Here is a 17,762-nt window from a genome sequence, read left to right on the forward strand (position 1 = left end):
AATTTCCAACCATAATTCCATGAGATATCACAAGTATATGCTCTACTAATCCTTGGCCAGGGGAAAAGGAAAACATATAAAAAGTTAAGACTTATACATGGATAAAGCAAAGAAAAGATAAACAAGCTCAAAAGGGGCTCACTAGGGATAATATGCTTTAGGTTGGCTTTTTGGCTCAAGTGGTTAAAATTCCTAATGCCTTTATCATCTTCATGTATATATGTAATGCGAATGTAATCTCAACAAGATATGAAGCAAGTTCTAGAGATGCATATCATTGAAAGAATGCACAATCAAAGAATATAATGTTGAAGGCTCAAAATCTTGCATTGATATAACACTATAAAGTCAACATGGCATATTCTCAAAGTCAATCCCTAAACCAATTAAACATTAAAACATGCATGCACACTCCTTCATTTGATTTATATCTTTATTTATCTCAATTAATTCTCATATATAATACTCACATTCTCATAAACCAATAGGAGTTCAAAAGATCAAACATAGAAATCTATGTATTTTTTTTCGGAACAACAAAGAAAATCAAAATAAGAAAACCAACATTGTCCCAATACCCCCACACTTAAAACACAACATTGTCCTCAATATTGAAACAAAAGAAAAGGAATATAAGAGAATGATAAAATAAAGTAAAATGTGAAAAATAAAAGATAAGGGAAAAAGAAAGCAAATCTGTTTTTTTTTTTTTTATGTTGGGTTGCCTCCCAGTAAGCGCTTTTGTTTTATGTCATTGGCTTGACATGTTGCATGCTCATTCTTCATATATTGGTTCAGCTAACTCTGCATTAGCGGTGAGTTCTACCATCCAACCTTCATAGAAAGGTTTTAAGCGATGCTCATTGACCTTGAGTACTTTCTTTGTTTCTAAACTTGTAATTTCAACTGCACCATAAGGAAAAACATTAGAAACAATAAAGGGTCTAATCCAACTAGAGCGCAACTTTCCAGGCAAAAGTTTCAAAAGTGAATTATAAAGAAGGCTGTTGTCTCCAACATTAAACTCTTTTCTTGTAATCATTCAGTCATGAAGACTTTTGATCTTTTCTTTGTAAATTCTTGCATTCTCATAAACATCATTTTGTATTTCTTCTAACGTAATTCCAATCTTTTTAGGCACCAAAAGGATAGGCGCCACCCATTCACTATCCATGATGGGGTGAATGACTCCTGCATCATGGAGAACAGCTTGCAAAGCTTGTAAAGCCAATGCTGATTCATGCATGTTTTGGGAAACACATATATGCCTCTCCATCTCTTCTATCTTGGTAAAATCATAGCCATAGCTCAAAGCTACGCTTAATCCATCCTCACTATCAAAATCACAAACTTGTTGCACACACTTATCAACTTGGTCATAACATGTGATATAATAAGCATTGCTATAAGGATATGTCATTGCATCATGAAAATTAAATTCAATTTTTTTCATCTCCTACCTCCATAGACAAAGTATCTTTACGGCAATCAATTTTTGTATTTGCAGTTTTCAAGAATGGTCTCCCAAACAATATAGGAGTGTTGTTTGATGAATTATAAGAATCATGTTCCATATCAAGAATATAAAAGTCGTATAGAATGACCAAACTATCAATCTTGACTAGGACATCTTCTATCACACCAAGTCGGTAAACAAAACTATGATCCGCAAGTTGTATTAAAATGCTAGTTTTATTCAAAGGCTCAAGACTAAGATAATCATAAACATGTTTAGGCATAACACTAATGGATGCACTTAAATCGCACAAGGCCTTTTTGAAACTTGCATTACCAATAACACATGGGATAGTAAACACACTAGGGTCTTTTTACTTCAAAGGCATATTCTTTTGAACAACAGCATATACAACTTCACCCATACTTACCATTTCATGACCTTTCAGTTTGAAAGCTCTCTTGGTAGTACACAACTCCATCAAGAATTTGGCATACTTGGGAATTTGCTTGATAGAATCAAGCAAAGGAATGTTGAGTTCAACTTTCTTGGAAACCTCTAAAATCTCTTTTTCTTTGTACTCTTTCTTTGACCTAGAAGAACTCACAGGAAAAGGTGGAATTGTTTTAAAACTGGATTTCATTGAGTGAGGAGTTACCTTTGGAGTGTTGGTCGATGTTTCAGTTTGTGGAGGAGGAGGATGCTCCTTCTTTGTACTCAATTCGGTTTATATCTCTTCTTCTTCCTCCATCTCAATTTGTTTCGACATTTTCTCTTCAAGTTCTTTCCCACTTCGCAGCATGATCGCATTAACATTTTCTATTGGATTCAATGCTTGGGAGGGAAATTTTCCATTCATTTGTGCTTCCAATTTCCCCACACTTGAAGCTACTTGCCCCATTTGCTTCTCCAAGTTGTGAATACTTGACCTTGTTTCCTATTGAAAAGTCATGACATTTTGCTGCAAGGTCACAGTGTTAGAGGCCAAAGTTTTCATCATCTCACAAAGATCATCACTAGATGACGACCCCATAACATTGGAGTTTGTGAATGGAGGGGATTGTCTTACTTGATAATTATGTTGGGGCTGAAATCCATGGGAATGGAACTGTCAGCCTTGATTGCCTTATTGAGGTGGGTTCCCATAGCATTAGTTTGATGATCTCTCCATCTGGGATTGTACGAGTTGAAAAAGGGATCATATTTACGCTGGGGTTGTCCGTTGAATCCTCCATCAACTGCATGAACCTGTTCAATGTAATCTTCTTGCATTTTTGGGCACATATATGAGGTATGTCCTTGTAAGAAGCATATGCTACAAACTTTCACCTGCTGTACATTGCCATAAGCCAAAGAACGCACAAGAGAAGTAAGATCATTAACTTTATTTTCAAGGTTAAAAATACTTACCTCATTTACTCGTTTGTTTGCAAAGTCTCCTCGCGTGCCAATTTGTTTCGAGTTGGTTGCCATATTTGAGATCAATTGGTGTGCAACCTTGGGTGTCTTATCTACCAATGCCCCTCCACTTACAACATCAATGATATTATGGTCATTAGGCATCAATCCTTCATAGAGATATTGAATGAGCAGCTGGTCGAGTATTTGATGATGAGAGCATTGAGTACATAGTTTCTCAAATCTTTCCCGATAATCGAAAAGTGTCTCTCTATGAGATTGTCGAATCCCACATATTCTTTCCTAATGTTGGCAACTCAAGATGCTGGGAAATACTTCTCAAGGAAAATCTTCTTCATGGCATTCCAAGTTCCAATGGAACCTGGGAGAATAGAGAAAAGCCATGCCTTTGCTGCCCCTTTTAGAGAGAAAGGGAAAGTTTTCAACTTAACTTGTTCTTCGTCAACTCCATTCGGTTTCATGCCAATGCAAACCATATGGAACTCCTTGAGATGAGTATGAGGATTTTCTCCTGCAAGACTATTGAAAAGTTGGCAGCAAATGTATAAAACCAGATTTAAGCTCAAAGTTTACATTATTATCGATGTTTATGCACAATGGTTGATTTTCCACGTTAGGATCAGCAAGCTCCTTGAGTGTTTGTTGTCGTGCAACAGCCATGGTGTTGACGCGAGCTTCCTTTCGTAACCTGCGTAAAGTGTTTTCTATTTCGAGATCCATCTGCACTTGACTCTGGTTAGTAGAACGGGTTACAGGCATAAATCTTCAAGAAAACTAAAAGAAACCAACCACACAAGAGATCGAAAACAATGCAAATTGTACGAAAATCCTACGCTAGAAAACTAAAACTGCCTAAAAACCCTAGAAAACAACGGAATTTGAGCTTGATAAGGTGGGGCTAGTGGTTTACATCCAGGGAACAAGAGGACGATACCTAATTCTACCAAAAAATCTGTTTTGAACAGTACTGCTACCGGAAATGAACAATTCCGCAGCAAGCAAAAATTCTGTTTCTCTTTTTTTTTTCAGATAAATAAATAAAAATCACAACAAATAAAAATAATAGCACAAGAATCAACTAAAATTACTTCCCCGACAACGGCGCCAAAATTTTTTGCGATGTCGCGGTCGCACAAATTAATTACCCTAGCTTCAAACACAACTCACAAGATAGTATAGAGCAAGCAAGGGGTCGATCCCATGAGAAAGGTTCAAGTCAGATTTTTATGCTAGATGATATGTAATTTGGGGAGGTTTGGACGTTATCTAAGCTGAAGCAAAAGAAAACAAAAAACTATCAAACAAAATTTAATAAAATCACAAAATTATCAAGAGAACAAACCTTGGTCGCAAGTACACATCCACCAACATAAATCAGAACTGATCATTGAAACAAAACATCAATTTATATTCTGAATATTTAACTCTTCTTAACATTGGTTAGTTAACGGATCCGCCGTATAACTAACCCTAACCATCAAACAACCATAGTGTCCGCACTAGTAATTTAATTCAATGGCAGCCTTAAGAACTAGTTAAGTTGAGGTTTTCGTGTCCTTGCAACCAAGAAAAAGTGTTTAGAGGAGGTGGGCATTTTTCTCGTCTTGGTTGGCTGCCCCCTTCTCTTCTCTCATTCTTTTTATATCCTAGGAAACCCTAGTCTCTATTTTAGAAAATAGTCCTCCCTTAAGTAGATTGTTTACATTTAAGTACTTCAATAATTATTTTCCTAAAAAAGGAGAAATAGCCTTGCATGAAATCTTCAAGCTTTGACTTAGAAGAGCTAAATTGCTGAAACAAAAACTTGGATATCGGTTTAGATGTTTCGGAACGTAATTTGGACTCGTTTCTTCATGAAACCTGTTTGCTGGCAAAATTCAGTTGTCATTTTTGAAAACTCATGTAACCCTCATATGACATCGTGTTTCGCTGAAATTTGAAGTGTTTATATCCCTCTGAGTCAGGAATGCAACACAATTTAGTTTTCATCAATTGGACTTCTGTAGCTCCATATATTAAAGTTGGAATGAATGAAGGTCAACATTGGCAGATTGCAAGATTTGACTTTGAAGGCTGTGATTTCCATGCTCTTTCTTATTTTATTTTCTTGCCTTAGATGTATAGAAAGGTATGAATGTTGGCTTTTTAATGCCACTAGAATCACATCATTTCGACCTCTTGAGCTCCCACTCTGCACAAAACATCAACTCAATGTCAAATCTGCCAATTACCTCTAATTTACTCATTTTTTCATCTTTCATCCAAAAGTGCCTTCAAAAATAAAACAAAGAATACCAAGGCATATTATATATAAAACATAGGCAAAACACTAGTTAAATATGGGTGAAACTATCAAATAATATGGTTGCATTAGAAGTCGCGAATGCTCTTAGTGGTAAAGATAAGGCAATTATGGGTGGACTAGCAACTTGGGATGAGAAAGCTATGATTGAGCTAGATAGATTGGGGGCATTATGAAATGTGAGTCTGGAAGGATCCTTAATGGCTAAACTAAGGGTGAAGTTAATATATCGAGCGCAAATATTAGATGCACAACAGCTTGATGATGAAGTGTCAAAAGTAATAATCAAACTGGAATCGGGGGGTGAAACTCTTTTTTGAATGGGAGATGATGGAATAGTGATGTTGGGGAAACATATGTATGTGCCTGACAACAAAGTCCTTAAACAAAAGTTACTACGAGAGGCCCACCAGTCTAAGTTCACTGTACATCTAGGTAGTACTATGTACTAGGATCTGAAATAGTAGTACTGGTTGCCAAATATGAGAAAAGAAGTGGCTACCTACGTGCCAAAATGTAGTATTTGCCAACAAGTAAAAATAGAGCACCGAAAGCTGATAGGGTTATTACAACTATTACCAATCCCTGAGTGGAAGTGGGAGATGATCACAATGGACTTTGTGTTGGGACTACCTAGGAGGAGGAGGGGAAATGATACAATCTGGGTCATTGTGGATCAACTAACTAAGTCTGCTCTTTTCCTACCAGTAAAAATGACGGATATAATTGACAAGTTGGCTAAGATTTATGTGAACGAAGTTGTGAGGCCTCATGGAGTCCAAGTATCAATTGTTTCAGACTGAGACCCAAGGTTTACTTCACGTCTCTGGCCAAGCATACAACGTGCCTTGGGAACAAATTTGAATATCAGTATTCCCTTTTATCTGCAGACTGATGGCCAATCTGAGAAAGTTATTCAGATCTTAGAGGATTTACTAAGGGCATGTGCGTTGAAATTTAGTGAAAACTGGGAGGTGCACTATTCACTACTAGAATTCACGTACAACAACAGTTATCAGACAACAATTGGAATGGCCCCATTTGAATCTCTTTATGGCAGCAAATGTACGACACCCTTGTGTTGGGAAGAAGTTGTGGACATAAAATTGTATGGGGCAGAATTAGTACAAATCACTACTGAAAAAGTGAGAATCATTAAAGATTACATGAAGGTGGCTCAGGATAGACATAAGAAGTATGCAAATATTCAAAGAAGTCCCTTTGAATTTTGTCCTGGAGATAAAGCATTTCTAAAGAAGTATGTTTTAGGACCATTTGAAATCCTGAAACGTATCGGACCCATAACATATGAAATAAACTTGCCATCACAATTGGCCAAGGTTCACAATGTATTCCTTGTTTCTTTGCTGTGAAAAGCCGATGTAGACCTTTCGAGAGTGTTACATCAAGTGCCAGTGGAGGTGAGAGAAGACTTAACACTTGAGGTAAGATCGATAAAGATACTTGATTGGGGCTAGAAAGAACTTTGTAATAAGAAAGTTCCCATCATCAGAGTCTTATGGCAGAGCTCACAAATCAAGGAAGAAACATGGGAGAGAGAATAAAAAATGAGACAAAAATCTCTCAGCTTGTTTATAAACTCAGGTATATCACTCAAATTTAGAGGTTGAAATTTCTTATAAGAAGGGGAGAATGTAAACCCCGGTTGAAAAATAGGCAGAAAAGCAATCTAAATGCTTATAGAATAAATGTATCAGAAGTACCAAATAAGCATTAAAACAAACCAAGTACGAAAAAAAATACAGGAAAGTGAATAAAATATTACTTGGAGTGAGTTGCCTGGAAATAAAAATTATCAATATGTAACTCAATGAAATTTGAATTCACATGGATAAAAAGTTTATATAGACAAATACCAGGATCTAGGAATTTTATCTTGGAACAAGAAATTTAATCCATGATGTGAATTAGGATAAATAATTTGAAATTTGGAAAGTTAGGGTTCTTGAATGAATTTGGGGGAAATAAAAATTTACTGTACATTTTCATCGAGAATAATGTGAAAGAGTAGAGTGATTAAATTATTGTAGTTGAAGTAAAAAAAATTGATAATTAAATAGAGTTATTGGTCGGACAATGTTGAGAGTCTTTCAATCTTGTTTTATGCTACTTTGTTAATGCTTTATACTCCATGATGTGAATTAATGAATAATGTAGGCAGTAAAACTATTTTTGTTTTAATATCTGGTTGACTCGGATTGACTTAAAACAAATCAAGAGAATGTTGTTTTAACTTTTTTTCTTAAATATAGAGACAACAATATTTTGGATCGACCCGGGTCAACCCACCAAACCTATCACCTTGGTCATGAGCTCAATTAGATATAATAACTTTATTTTGTGAAATTTATTACTTATTTAATTACCACTACACCATTAAACAGTTTTACCGACTGATTAATTCCGTCGGTGTAAGACATACAATTCGTCGGAAACTTTTCACCAACAGCATCACTAACAAAATACATCTATCGGAATATTGATTGTCAGTAATTTCCATTTCTATCGCTACTTTTGTCAGGAAAAAAACACCGGCAATCTTACAGATGGACAAAGTGCGCCATAATCATAAAACGAAGTTTCAATTTTTTAAAAAACTAAAGTTTTGAATTTTTGGCGATAGTTTTTTTTGTCTATATTTCCACTGATACATCACTGACGACCAGTCTGTCGATGATTGTGGCATGTGTAGTAAATATTTCAGAACTCTTTGTATAATACCGATGGATAAAGTCTGTTAGTATTGTCAACGGTAAATCACCAACGGAATAACGCTATCGGTGATTGTGGCATGGGCAGTAAATTATTTTCAACTCTCTGTATAATACCAATAGACTTGTTCCGTCTGTAAGCTGCCAGTATTTATTTAAAAATATTTTTTAAAAAATTTTTTTAGAATAAATAATTAAAAAAAATATATTATATTGATTAATAGTAAAAAAAAAACTAATTAACCAAATAAAATTGTATTAAACATCAAAAATATAAAATTAATGTTAAATAATATTCATCCAAATATTCATTATAAATTTAATGTATTTGAAAAACAAAATTAAACTAGCATAACGATAGAGTTGGAGGAGGAGGCTGGTTGTTTTGGGACCGTACGGCCAAAAAGGGGCTGCACATGTATCATCACCCATCCTTGATCTAATGTCCATTACCATTTGACTGAGTTGTTCATAATCTGTTGATAGTCATTCATATTGTTGTTTCAAGGCCATAAACTCCTCAGATTGGGTGCTTGATACTGATGGAGAGCTCCTAATATTTGAGAAACTATGGGCTACCCATAAGTTTGGTCGTAGTGTTAGAGAGCTTGTAGACCTGATTTTTATTGGGTCTACAAAATGATCCTACCTCCATCCACAAATCCAGATCGAAATCCAGATGGGTCAAAGGATCGTCCCCATTTCTGTCCCTCAACCAGCTATTATAGGTGTCCTAAAAATTAAAACAAAAATCATCATATTCAATTCAAGAAAATAATAACTTCAAAATAAAATAATTGAACGAACATACCACAAAGTGTTGAGCACAGTTGTCCATGAACTGTTGCACTCCATTTTAGCGGTTTTCACTCTACACGTGTGTCTTGACAAACAGCTCAATTGGGCTCGGCTCACGTCCAAAAGACGTAGCCTATAAGAAAAACAATGTTGCAACTTAAATATATTTATAAGCAACAACAAATTAATTAATAATATATTTCATTTAAATTAATCTTACCATTTGTTTTGCATGTGCATTGAACGGAACAAAGTCGCCGGTGTGTGTGGTCACCGTACCATGAATTTGTCGGTTCCGGTTGTCGGCACCGGACTGTGAGCGTTGTACGAACCACTCAGACATCACATGACTAATATATTGCGTCCATTTATCCCTCGAGATGAATGGTGGTTTGAACTCCCACCAAACCGCCACCTTTTTCTAGCCTTCTAGACCGTTATATCTCGCATATCTTTTTGCTTTTTTTGTGTGTGATACAAAAAATCACGCAACATACTTCCATAGTAAAAAATTAGAATTTAGAACATAAAATATAAAACAAAAAATTATATTATTTTTATGTTACCTAGTTGCCGTGTGATTCTCCCATACTCTCCTCACAACATTGTTGTTCGCGCTATCCCACTCAAATTTGTGTTGTGTGTAAATAATTCATTTAAAATAAAAATAGTACAACATATAAAATTAAAAAAAAATAATTTATTAAAAATAAGCTAGAAATTAGAAGTGTTGTTACTCATTTTTGGACCCCATGTTTGCTGGAAGATTGACAAAAGCAGATGAAAGAAATATTTTTTTGAAACCTTGTTTGAGCTGTTTTCTGCTTTCTTTATCCTTCCCCTTTGCTGCCTAAATCGTCAAGTTTTCTTAGGTTGATCAGTAGTCTTCATAATGCTAAATTCGTTCCCTTTTTATCTGGTCTTTAAGGTTGAATAAATCCCTCAGAATTTGCATTAAAAAAAATAGTTTTGCTGCTGTCGCAATTTTTTGTTCCAACTTAGGCTCTGATTCTGACTCAGTTTCGTATGATATTTGACCATCCTAGGTATATTATGTCACTCATGACTTGTTGAAAAATTGACGCACGCCTTTATTAGGTCCTAGGGATCATTGTTTTTAGGGCAAATTCTCAGTCAGATTTGGATGCTCAGCATTGTAAGAGAAAGAACCTTTTTGACCAACTAGATTACTGCCAGATTATGTTCTCTAAAACGATTTTATCTCACTTCAAATCCTTCATCAAAGTTGTAGTCCTGGATGCGTAGATAAATTTGGGCTTTTGAATCACTTGATTTCAATATCAGAAGCTCAAGATATTCCTGTTGGAATATCTAGTGTGAAAGCAGGGATTCCTGCCGCGAGAAGGATTTTTTTTGCCCAAGTTCACGAGCCTGATTCAAGGGATTTTTTTTGGACCAAGGACTGAATTGAAAAGTGCTAAAATGAGGGATTTAATTGAAGAAGGATATTGGAAGCTGGAGAGGGGGCTGGATCATCATAAATGACGGGATTTCTACCACATCGAATAAGGAAAATCATGTTCTTGTACATCTATAATTCATAGGAAGCAGCAGCTTTTGACAGCTGCAAAATGCCATAAAGAGAAGAACCTCACCATCATCTAATGGCTAGGATTTTATCCCTAACATAGATGGCTGGGATGATGTGTTAATGTTGGAAAGAAATCACTAGAATCAGCACATAATCAATGAGAATATTGTAGTTACCTCATTTGTATTATTTGGCTGCAAATCAGCTGGGATTTGCATCCTAGATTAATGCATTGAATCTTTCCTAATAAGAGCTGTGTATAGACTATATATACTCTGCCTCTGCTGACATAAAGGAGGAGGAAAAAGAAGACAAAAAAAAGAAAAAAAGAAGAGTACAGACGGAGAAAAATAAGGCAAGAACAGAAGAGAAAATAGAAGCAGAAGAGTAAAGAGAGAGAGGAGAAAGAAAACCGAGTGAGGCGAGAAGAAAAAATAGAAAAAGAAAAGAAAACAAAGAGTTCTCTCTCTGGCCACACACGGTCCCTTCTCCTTCTCATCAACGCTAACTTTTTTCATACCGAAACTCCCCCCCCCCCCTCCCACAGGTCCAACTGCCCTCACACATGCAAAACGGGAATTGCCAGGTCTCTCCTCCATTTGGCCCCCAGCGGCAAAACATGACGGTATCAATCCGTCCTAGGTTGTTTTCATGAAGTTGAGGCCTGACAAGGATAGGAAGTCTCTATTGGATCGCAAGGCAGAGGGACGTGTTGTTGGAGACAAAGAGAAGGGCACTACGTTCACTGTCTCTTTTGGATTGCAAGGCAGATGGACCTGCTGTTGGAGACAAGGAGAAGGGCACTACGTTCATTGTCGAGGACATCATGCACAGTGTGGACTGATTGGTTTGTTTGGAATGAAATATTTTGTCAACAAGGTTTTGAACTATTTATCTATTTGCTTATGCTATTTTTGAATATGTTTGGAGACTTCAAGGTTATTTAATGTGACCTGGTTTTTGTTTCTTCCTATAAAAAAATATAAATGTTTTTTTTGCGTGTTACATACAACCAATACCCTAACATGTTTTGAATGTTATTTTTATATAAAATTTTTTTGGAAGTTTTGAAAATGTGTTTTTGCATGGATTTCTTAAACATAATAAAAATTATTTTCTTGTATTTCTAGATTTTACAACATGTTTGTAAAACTCCAAAGGGTATTGGCCAATATTCCAAAAAAATACAAAAATCTTATTTTGGGAGGAATTCATCTATTATTCACTGTTAATGTTTGGATAAAGAAACTCTGAGTTGTAAATATCTAAAATAATTTCCACACACATCCTTGAAAGAAGCCTTGATTATAATTGAGGACATTTCAATTTTTTACTCTACGGTTTACGAGCCGTGAGAGTATAAAACACTAAGGCAAAAATAGATTTTTTTTTTAAAGCGCCCTAGATTTCTAAATTTTTGTCCCTCCGCCTTGCGATTTACGAGTCGCAAACTCTTGAAATACTAAGGGAAAAATGAGCTTTTAAAGCACATGGAATCTCCTTGGATTTCTATCTTAATAAATTTAGTTTGAATAAAACACCATAGCAATTATAGAGCAAACCAAACACCAAGCAGCTTACCTTAGGTAAGGCGTACTAGGGGTTCTAATACCTTCCCTTTACGCAACCAGTCCCGTGCCTTAGAATCTCCGAAAGACCAGTTAGGGTTTCTAGTGACCAAAATACTAGGTGGCGACTGCTTTAAACAAAAAGAAAACCGAAATCAATTGATGGTCGCCGCGACGCCGCTGCGAGGGTGTGACAGGATGGCGAATCTGCTGCGGACCCTAGGACTAGGCTGGGTAATTTGTTTGTTTATGCTATGTATTGTTGGTTTTTGTTTTTTTATATGAATGATACTTTGTTTAAAAGCTTTAGCATGCATCTTTACATTCTGTCATACATGATATAGTCATTCATCACTTTATTATTATTATCTTTTTGAAGGCACACACATTAAATTTTAAGTTAAGTTGGGGACTAGTAGCTTGCCTTATGACTTGAGTCAAGGTTTAAGTTTGTGTAAACGACCCCAACTCTTTGTTGAGTGTTTAGACTGATAGTGATTGGTACATGTGTCATCCCACTATCTACTGAACCCCCATATTGCCTTTATGAGAGTGATCACTAGGGCAACAAGAGATCCTTTTTTAGAGACCAAGTAGTAAACCTACCCTATGTCTCACATAAATAAACTATAACCTATCCTTAGGGTGTATGCTCCATAATATCTTTTGCATCAAAACAAATTTGACCCCAAGGCATCTTAAATTGCAGGACTTGTGAACGAAATGGCCACCATTGCTAATTTTTCCATCATAGAATATGGGAAATATTTTGAACTATCACAATTGACTAAAGGAGACTGCCTTAGAAGCGACGCTATCACCAATCAAGAACCTAAATTGCATTATGAATGAGGTGAACAAGTTAACGACTCACTTTCAAAATGTGGATAAGGATGCATTTTTTAGGAAATACGGACGTTTGGTGGAAATTGCAAGGGTAGAAGTTTTAAGCCCAGCTGTGCAAGCCTTAGTTCATTTTTGGGATCTAGACTATTGGTGTTTTTCTTTTGAAAGCATAGACTTATGTCCCACTATGGAGGAATATGGAATGTTTACTGAGTTTCCAAACAATCTGTATAGGATTTTTTTTCCTTTGAGATCTGACAAGATCATCCCCGAACTGTCAAAACTGCTCAGAATCTCCAACTTGGAAATTTTTTTGGAAAAGAATGCTACCGGTTTGAAATGGAGTGTCGTACCCTCTCGAGAGCTCGATGTCGAGGCGAACCTTCCTGGTAGCAGGGATTGATGTCGGGGTCTTTGTCTTGTGAAAAGGAGTCGCCACCTAGTATTATGGTCACTAGGAAACCTAACTGGTCTTTTAGAGATTCTAAGGCAAGGGACTGGTTGCGTAAAGGGAAGGTTTTAGCACCCCTAGTGCGCCCTACCTAAGGTAAGCTGCTTGGTGTTTGGTTTGCCTATAATTGCTATGCTGTTGATGTTCTCTAATCCCGTCAGTTCCCTAGGATAAGTCTGCTATGATGTACGAACTTGGGTTCCAAGTTTAAGGGAAAGAACCTTTGGCCAATATGGATCATACCTTTAGATACGTCTATAGAGTGCCAAAGAGAAATGGTGCAGATCTCTTGAAGTCTATGCTTGAGTTGAAATAAATCCAGAATTTATGAATTTAAAGTAGCTAAGATAGAAATCTAAGGAGACTTAATGTGCTTAAGAGCTCATTTTTCTCTTAGTATTTCAAGTGTTCGCGACTCGGAAATCGTAAGGAAAAGAAAAGAAAAATAAATTAAGTTAGAAATCCAAGGAGATTCAAGGTGCTTTAAAAGCCCATTTTTGCCTTAGTATTTCATATTTTCATGACTCATAAATTATGAAATCAAATTTGAAATGTTTCCTAATTATAATTGGGGCTTCTTTCAAGGATAAGCAATTAAATTGTCCTAAATAAAATTTTAGGCATAAATCTGCCCTTATGTTAAAAATAAACAAGTTGTATTCCTATTAACAATATTTTGGACATTTACCTTTCATAGGTTTATTTGCCCTTATATTATTAAGGGATAATGACTTTGTTGTTCCTAAAAAATATTTTGATATTTACCACTTGGGGTTTTTTTATCTAAATATTAATTGTGAACAATGACGAATTATTCCCAATAATATTTTGAATATTAACCCCTTTCAAAGTTTCTTTATCCAAACATTTATAGTGAATAATAACAAATTATTCCTGATAATATTTTGGATATTAACCCCTTTGAGATTTCTTTATCCTAACATTAATAATGAATAAAGATGAATTCCCCAAAATAAGATTTTTATATTTTTGGAATATTGGCCGACACCCTTCGGAATTTACAAACATGTTGTAAAATCCAAGATGCAAGAAAATAATTTTTGTGTTTAAGAAATCCATGCTAAAACACATGTTTTTGAAACCTCAAATATTTGCTTTTTTTTGAAAAAAAAAATTCAAAATATGTTAGGGTATTGGCCGTATGCAACACACAAGAAAATATTTTTATATTTTGTCAAAAACACGAACAACACGATTAAACACAAACATCACAATTAATAAAACCAAAACATACCTGTCTATTCCAAAATTCACAAGTTCATCTCAAATAAACAAGATTGGACACACCAATTTAAACTCGAAGCCTGAACAGGCTTCACCCATCATTCTCTAAAAATAGGCACACGTATTTATGCACGAGAAAAAAAAAAACAGTTCTGAAACTGAAGTTATAACAAGAACCGTGACTCACACCCCTTTACTCCTTTCCTAAACTTGGGACTTGCCTTACGCAAACAGAAAGGGAAAAAAAAGAAAACTGGGAAGCATGCTTTAGTTATGTATATCACAAACAAAAGGAAAAGATAAAAAATCATGGCTAGCTAAACTTTCCTCCAGTGGGCGTAAAATAACGTGAGGGTCCCTAAATCTTGTGGTTTACTCGCAGCATGAGAATGAGGAAAGAAACGCACCTTTTACATAAACGGTAAGCTGAACTTAGCGTCATGACATGATAGTAAGCAAGCATATAGCTTTGTCTAAACAAACACCAAATATTCATAGGGAAGAAACGGTTTTGAAACCAAACAACCCACAAATGTCTACCCAAAAAGACTAAACCCTGCAAAGGAGATGCCCTCGCGCTTTTTATGTTCTCCTCTGGACGAAGTTATGTTTAGATGAAAACCCTCCTATGCAGTATTCTAAGACAACAAAGACAGCCGAACAAGGAATGCAGGGATGATGAAGACCTATGATGCTCATGGTTCCTACCAACAAGAAGTAAAAAAACAAAGAATACACAAACCTTTTAAACTTTAGACCATGGAAGACAAAAACAATGGACAAGCAACACAACTTTGCTATAAAAAAAATAGAGAAAACAAAATGTCCCAAACGAAAGCAAAAACTGGTTTTTTAGAGAACATTAATCACTCATCAGACACTAGCTTTTAAATACTGCAGGGCAAGAGAGAGTAAGACTTATACCTGCAGATCCCTGCTTGCAGAAAATGGAGAACAAACCGGTGGGCAGTCCCTGTGTGTTTGCCTTTGATGATGCAAAGAAAACCTTCTGCATTAAACAGAACCAATATGTTGCTCATAGAAAAGATGACCAAGACAGATGAGCAAATGGACGAAGCTGCTGCACATGCTCAGATTATTAGAATCAATGTATGAAATGTGGGAGGGGACATCATTCGCTATCGCCGAAGCCTAGCTGAAATCGATGCCTTTTTAGGGAAGATTGAGAACCACGGCTTTGCCTTTTTACCTTTGGCTAGAGAGTTTGTGGAGGAAAGGGATTAATATATTTTGTATTTATAAATGTAATAAACTTATCAAGCATTAATGAAAAGGGTGTTGACCCATCTTCTTGTGCAAAATTTGTCTCTTGGTGAATATGACTTAAGCAAACGACTTGAAAGGCAGTACTCCTAGCAATATGACAAGAGAACCTATGTTTATAAGGTGGTGGCTATTATTCATTCACAAGAAGGTTGCATCCATACCCAATATACAAAGCATTCTCATCACAATCATGCATTTTCTCATACATCTATACACGCATCTGCAAACTAAGAAAAATAGGTCCCCCTTCTAGAATCCACAACACTTGGCTAAGGAAAATGATTAAAAATAAAGAAAGGTCACACCCAGAAGCTCAGTACCAAAAAGAGCTTGAAGGAATTTGGAATGATGTTGCGCACTTAATCGGTTTGCTCGAGCAAATGTTTTGAGACAACTTTTTCCCTTTAATGAGTTCATGCATTTTCAAAAGTTCATCTTGGTGTTTTTACACGTCACTTTCCATTTTCAAAGTGGATCTTCCATAACAACACCTACACTTTACACTGAGAATGAATGGTCAAACTTTAAAGAATACATATTAGTTATAGAAGAGGAAGAATGGGAGGAAAATAACATTAGGAAATTCACAAAATTAATAAGAACAACGTGAACAAGCTTGGAAACCCGCTAAAGAGGAACTTGAAACCATAGATGTGGGCAATGAAAAAATCAAGAGAGAGTTGAAGATATGGACTTTGATCACCCCTAAAGAAAGAGAATAGTTGATTGCACTACTCCGAGATTATATAGATATCTTTGTCTGGTCCTGTAAAGACATGCCTAGTGGATAGGGTACCACTAGTAGAAGGATGCAAACCGGTTAAGCAAAAGTTGAGAAGAATCCATCTGGATGTCTTAGTAAAAGTAGAAATTGAAAAGCAGTGGAACATCGATTTTTTAGAAGCAGTCAAGTATCCACGATGTGTGTCCAACATAGTGGTTGTACCTAAAAAGGAAGATAAAATCAGAGTTTGTGTGGACTTTAGGGACTTAAACCGAATTAGCCCTAAAGACAATTTTTTCTACCACACCTAGATATGTTGGATGACAATGCATCACGTAGGTCCACATTCTTTTATGGATGGATTTTCAAGCTACAATCAGATAAAAATGACATGAGGATAAGGAGAAGAAACCTTTGTAACACCATGAGGAACCTTTTGCTACAAAGTAATGCCATTTGGGTTAAAGAACGTTGGGGCCACCTACCAAAGGGCCATGGTAACTTTATTTCATGACATGATGCACAAATAGATTGAAGTATATGTGGATGACATGATTTCTAAATCTAGAGAGGGAGAGAATCATGTCCAAATATTGAAGGAATTATTTGAATGACTAAGGAAGTCCAAGTTGAGGCTTGACAGGACCAAAAGATTGATGTCTTCTCCCAAGTGCAGGAGTGTCGAAGTAATAAATAACCCGGCAAGATCGGGGTCGAACCACATAGAGGTTAATTGTATAAATTATAAATAACAATATGATAACAACAACAATAATAACAATAATAGTAATAGTAACATTAAGAGTAATAATAATAATACTCAGTATGTGGCGTTGTTATACCTGAGAATGATCTAAAAGATCGGGTCACAGATTTCCAACCTATATACTGAGTTTATGAAAAGATCAAAGAGATATATTATATGATATAAATAGATTTCTGATGCGAATGAATAAGGAAATACCAACAATGTCAGGATCCTTGATCAAACACAGAGCATAATTAACGTACGTATAATATAACAAGAATGTAAATGATAATAATAGTAGTAGTAATAATAAAGAGAGCTTTGAGAGCTAAGGTTGATGTTAGGATTAAACAATAATAAAAACAAATGTCAAGGTTAGAGGATCCACTAATGGTACTTCAAACAAGTATAGTATAAACTCTTATTACTCAACTGGAAACCACACACAAAGGAGGTTCCAATCAGATTATAAATTGTTAACATGATTACATTCATTATCTTTTTTGAGTAATGCCAATACTTGTAAATATTATCAGGTATTCATGGTGATAACTTATGTTAACAACAAATCAAGTTCCTTTCATAGCTCAGGTGTCGGTTATACCATACAGTATGGGCTATGAAAGTGCCAAGT

At 35.7% G+C, this 17,762-nt stretch overlaps 1 pseudogene; it reads left to right on the top strand.

Annotated features, from left to right (window-relative positions):
- The first annotated feature begins 5,890 nt into the window (after positions 1-5,890).
- The window catches only part of LOC118052851 (glucan endo-1,3-beta-glucosidase 7-like), a 30,930-nt pseudogene continuing 19,058 nt past the window's right edge, over positions 5,891-17,762 (top strand).

This window comes from Populus alba, chromosome 14 (genome assembly GCF_005239225.2).
Source record: "Populus alba chromosome 14, ASM523922v2, whole genome shotgun sequence".
NCBI classification, from domain to species: Eukaryota; Viridiplantae; Streptophyta; class Magnoliopsida; order Malpighiales; family Salicaceae; genus Populus; species Populus alba.